Source organism: Apium graveolens, chromosome 5, assembly GCF_009905375.1.
Source record: "Apium graveolens cultivar Ventura chromosome 5, ASM990537v1, whole genome shotgun sequence".
In the NCBI taxonomy this organism is placed as follows: Eukaryota; Viridiplantae; Streptophyta; class Magnoliopsida; order Apiales; family Apiaceae; genus Apium; species Apium graveolens.
Genome location: NC_133651.1, coordinates 246,108,015 through 246,113,481, shown reverse-complemented (window position 1 = coordinate 246,113,481; position 5,467 = coordinate 246,108,015). Strand labels below are relative to the sequence as shown.

General features: G+C 31.7%; 1 long non-coding RNA gene across 6 annotated transcripts; it reads left to right on the top strand.

The window, feature by feature from the left end:
- The first annotated feature begins 1,928 nt into the window (after positions 1–1,928).
- Positions 1,929–4,674, top strand: LOC141725028 (uncharacterized). Of its 6 annotated transcripts, none has more exons than XR_012576981.1 (6): positions 1,938–2,358; positions 2,700–2,798; positions 2,939–3,049; positions 3,141–3,218; positions 3,305–3,367; positions 3,462–4,674. It is a non-coding gene; the product is annotated as an uncharacterized LOC141725028 (long non-coding RNA). The 6 variants fall into 6 exon arrangements; XR_012576982.1 differs by lacking the exon at positions 3,141–3,218 and having other exon boundaries at positions 1,949–2,358; positions 3,462–3,542; positions 3,985–4,674; XR_012576984.1 differs by lacking the exon at positions 3,141–3,218 and having other exon boundaries at positions 1,929–2,372.
- The last annotated feature ends 793 nt before the right edge of the window (positions 4,675–5,467 follow it).

Sequence of the window (5,467 nt, the reverse complement as noted above, 5' to 3'; positions counted from 1 at the left end):
GTTATTCAGGGAAGTTGTGGTTGGAATTGAGGTGATCTGTTGATTTAGAACTGAACCCAACTAAAAAACGAACCAAACGGTTATGTTTTTTTGCCTAAAAATGGGTCACCGGAATCCTGGTCGGTCGCTGAATTTTGGGAATTTTCCGGTCATGTTCTTCATGACCCGGATTTGACCCGTTTGACCCGATAATTTGACCTGTCTTTGATCCATTTTGTCAGAAGTCCAATTTCTGACAAATGTTTCTGGATTTTAAATTTTATTTTATTTTTATTAATTATAAAATTAGTTTTATTTATTTAATAAATTGATTAATTAATTTAATTAATTGATTTATTTTATAAATAATTCTGAAATATTTTCTAAAATTTGAGATTAATTATTTATTTATTATTTATTTATTTATTTATTTATTTTATATTCTTAATTATTTAAAAGTGCATAATTATTTTGATATTTAATTAATTTATTTTTAATAAATCATAATTAATTTATTTTAATTTCAAAAATTATGGAATAATCATTTTTAACTATGCTTTTTCCTTAATAATTATTTAAAAATATTTTTGAGGTTCAATTATTTTCAATAATTAATTATATTGAATAATATATTAAGTTATTCCTAATTATTGAACAACAATTGAACCCTTTATCCGATTTAAATGAAATGAAAGTCCTTCGACTCCGAAAAATGACCTGTTTTCATTAAATATAGTTTTAAATCCTAATTTCTTTTGGAAGAGAGTCGGATTTTGATATTTATTTACTTATATGCCCTATTACTTAAAGAGACGAGTTCAATAAATTCCGAAAATTAGGAAACAAGCTAAATATTGCTCGATAATGCGAATAGTGATCCGATTTCGATTCTAAAAATTATTTGTAAGCCTAAAATGACTATGTGACTTATGTGCTATATGAATTATGTGGTTAATCGAGTCCTAAATATTAATAATTATTATACGAGTCAATTGTAAGCGTACGGGTAGACGATAAGGGCTACATGAAGTCGGTTTGAGATGCGACTGAGATACGATCTGATTAAATGAGTATCTTTCTCTGATAAATACAAAGACAACAAGGTGGACCGAGCCAGTGTTGGAGAAGGGTGATATATTTGTGATAGATCGCGTAACAGGAAAGTTCTTCCCATATTCTATACTCATAATAGTGGATTATTTTCTCTTATTCAGATTCTCATCGTAGTTAAACACTGATAATTCCTGTTCACAAACACTGATACACAATTATTATTTACTTGTTCATATTTCATTTCGATTCTTGATTTCTCTTGATTCACTGAATATTCTATTCATATTCCAATATATTATACATATATACATATATTCTGATATTGGGATACATCCAAGCATACTGATTATTCGGTTGCTCATCTGTGGACTGGATGGTGATGATTAGGATCAGGATCAGGTATACACTTGATCCTATGGACCAGGAATTAACCGGATCCTTGTTTTGGGTTGTTGAGCCTGGGTACCCGAATGGATCTATACATAGAGGTATAGATCTGCACTGTATCCTGATTGATCAGCAAGATATAGGTGTGAACTTGTGTCCAGTATAGTTTATTGATACTCGCTGATAGTGGCCTTCATTCTCCTTTGTAGAAATACATAATTATTGATACAATCAGATTACTGGTTCATTTAGCTTTTTCATAACATTGTTTATAGATTGGGGACTTGTTGAGCAAATTTTGGCTCACCCCCTTTGTTGTTATTCACCTTGTTTGTTTTCAGTTAACAAAGAAAATGAAACCTATTCGGACTCTCGTGGTAAAGAAACGTGTCAAGCAGCGTGATCCTCTAATACCAAGAGTGCTAATCTCAATCCAGGAAGAGAGTTTTGAGCCACCTAAACATGTGTAGTGTAGATAGATGTGGTGTGTGTGTGAAATAAAAAAAATTAGGTAAAACTTATTTAGACAATGGTTTGTAATAAAGAGAGTTCTGCGATATTTTATATTTGAGTTGTAATGAAGTTAGTATGTTGTTCTTGTTTTTATACCTCAACCTGAAAAGATCGTGGATAGAATAGAAAGGGGTTAGATATATGTTTGTATAATTATCATACAAGTTTGTATTAATTTGGTGTTAAGTAAGTAACCCCAGATGTAGACCCGGATTTGGAGGGCATTACAACATATATATCCGGTCGATCCGTTGATGACTAATTACACATATTTAGTCGGCCTGGTCAAATTTGAAAGCTTCAAATTGGGGTTTCTTGGATTTGGTGTTTAAATTAGTGCTTCTTCGCACTTCAACTAATTAGGTTCTATATCTTTGATTTCAGGTCTCCGTCGATGAATTTGGAGCTTCAGACCTTCGATTTTAGGTATTTGATTTTAGGTATTTTGGGAGTTTTAGGACTTATTTAGATGTTGATATATCTTGTAGATGTTGATTGCTTGCACCGTTGTTTCTTTCTTTTTACTTTGTCTTCTACTTATTTTGCACACATAGAAACTTAATTAGCGACTTAAGTTACTAATTATGCGTATTCATCTGTACATATATCTTGTTGATTGTATAATTATGGCTTTTTTTTATCGATGTTCTTACTGAAAATTGGAATTTGACCATATTGGAATTTATGGCGAGATTGATTGTATATATATATATTTATATTTATATATGTGTGTGTTGTTAAAATATACTTTTGTGGGTTATGTTCAGTTTTCTTAAAAGAACATAAAAACATTGTGCGGATTATCAATGCCTATGAGATTTATACAGCTAAGGAATTTTCAAACCCAGGAACAAATGAGACAGATGGTATGTCTTTCGGAAAATTTCAGTCACTTTCTATTGTATATGTGTGCAATTTAGTCAATATTAAAGTTACCCTTGGATTCATAAGTAATTTACATTTATATGTATCATAGTTGTTGTCATCCCTAATATAAAGTCCACAGATAAAGTAATAGGTGACTGGCAAGGAGATCCGTGTCAACCAGAAGGCTGGGTTTGAGATGGTGTCAAAAGCAGCTATCATAGTTCTGATTCTCTGCCAGGATAATTTCATTGTAAGTGCTTTATTTACGTAATGGAAAAGAGTATTAAGTCTTAAGTTCTCATCTTCACACAAACACGCTCATGCATATCATTTAATTTCAGGAACTTGTATACGAGTGAATTGACTGGAAAAATAGTCCCTTCTATAGTCAATCTCACACAATTAGAGACTTTATAAGTGTACATAACCAACATTTCTCTTGTACAATCTAGCTAGTTGCTCCAAATATTTGTTAGGTTCATTTTTTTTTGGGTTCCTTCAACAGGGATTTATCTAACAATAGCCCAAGTGGGAAAATTCCGGTCTTTTTTGTTTTTCTAAGTGTCCTGTAAGTTTATATCTTGAGACAAGCTTTATATTAGTAATGATGATTGTATTATAAAATAATTGATGTTATCATGATCTTCTTATTGTATACACAGGAACTTAAAAGGAAAAAATTTTACTGGGCCAGTTCCACCTCAACTCCTAGAGAAAAAAGAGAAAGGGACACTATTACTGAGGTTAGTAATTTACTAGGTTTTTAAGTTTTCATTCCTCTAACTACATAGAGTATAAAAGAATTCTTTATATACGACCATATATATTATCAATACGAACACCATGTATGATTCAGCTTCTAAGTCATTTAATGTTACAGTTTTGATTCACTTGATGGAAACAACAAATATATATAGAAAAAAATAATAATTCAACTCCTACTGTTGTTGGTGCGATATTATTTGGCATATGGATGATGATAAAGAGATTAATGCGAGGTACAAAAATAAATGTACAATAAATTATTAACATAATATTCAGCATATGTTGAGCTTTCCTATTTGTTCCATATATAGTGTTTAAGAAACCAGCTAAGCAAACACAAGTAAATTTAAGTAGTGTAGAGAGAAATGGCAGACAGTTCACATATTCCCAGGTCGTGGAGATCACTAGAAATTTTCGTAGGGTGCTTGGAGAAGGTAGTTTCGGCAAAGTGTACCATGGGTAAGTAGATGACATTCAAGTTGATGTAAAGATTCTCTCGTCATTATCAACTCAAGGCTCCAGAGAATTCCAAACTGAGGTATGTTGTTGTGATAATATTTTAATTTTTGTTTTTACTATTAACATGTTATGTTAGTGTGTTTTAATTACAGGTCAATCTGATGATGAGAATTCATCATAAAAACTTAACCTCACCGGTGGGTTACTATTTTCATACCATTGAACACGCAAGTGTGTTTTATTTACAGTTTCAAAGTTGAGTATGATCATTTTCAGAGGTAGCACGAAAGCAGCGCAAAAAGAAAAAGACCCTGCAAAAGTGGCTATGGGGTGGCCTAGGTCTATCTATTACAATTGGAGCTTCAGTGGTTGCTTATTCTTTCCTTCAGCAGACAAGTAATATCGAGCCTTCGCTGACTTCAATCCTGTTAAACAGGAACTAGCTTCTAATATGGCACTCGTGTCTTTATCTACTATTGAAACATCATGAGCACGATGTAGACATGCTTGTTGGTAAATTCTATTATTTGTATGTGTAGAATTATGTATTGGACTAGAAAATTGGGATGTTGGTTTTATTCGATGTGTATTGGAATGGTGTTGAACAAGTTATTTTTGGCTTCTAAAATTTATATGCATGAGCTATTTCAATTTTTTATTGTAAAATATTGTAGTAACTTGTCAAAATGTTGCAACAGATAGATAAAATATGTCAAGATTTTTATTGTAATAGGTTTTGTTGTGTTTCCAAATAAAGTGGGCCCAATAATGCCATGGAGTCCTCATATTGGCCAATTCTGCCATGTAGCACTGTGGGCCCCACTTGTTTAAAAAAACCTGTAAGGTAACATAAATATGAAGTTACTATAGATCTCTCTTTTTGTTGCTATTGCATGCTAGAGTAATATAAAAAAAAATATGTTGCCTCAGAGACGTAATAGGTTACCTTAGACACCTAAGGCAATATTGAAAAACTATCATAAAAAAAAGTTAGCTTATCCTTTTCATGGGGCAAGCGCAATATATTGACCTGCTACTGCAACGTTTTTTCTATGTTAAAATAGGCATTTTATGGGGTAGTGGATACTCACTAAATTAAAAAATTCTTTCGAATCTTTTGCGGATAATTAATTTAGTGTTTGGTTAGTGGTTCTGTGTTCCTGAGGTGAATAGTGTTTAGGACAATAAAGTAACGAACACAAGATATTCGTGGAAGTATATATTCATATATAATTCCTCGAGGGTGTTGCAACAATCCTGTAAATAAATAAACCGGCTAGAATCCAAGAAAAATAATATTCTTGCTTCTACAAAGATATACAAATTAAATATGATACAATGATCTAGCTTTTTGTTTGTCTAAGGATCTAATTACCGGATAACGATTATAATACCATTATAAATATACAAGAGTTAAATCGGTATTATAACGTTTCTCCGATGA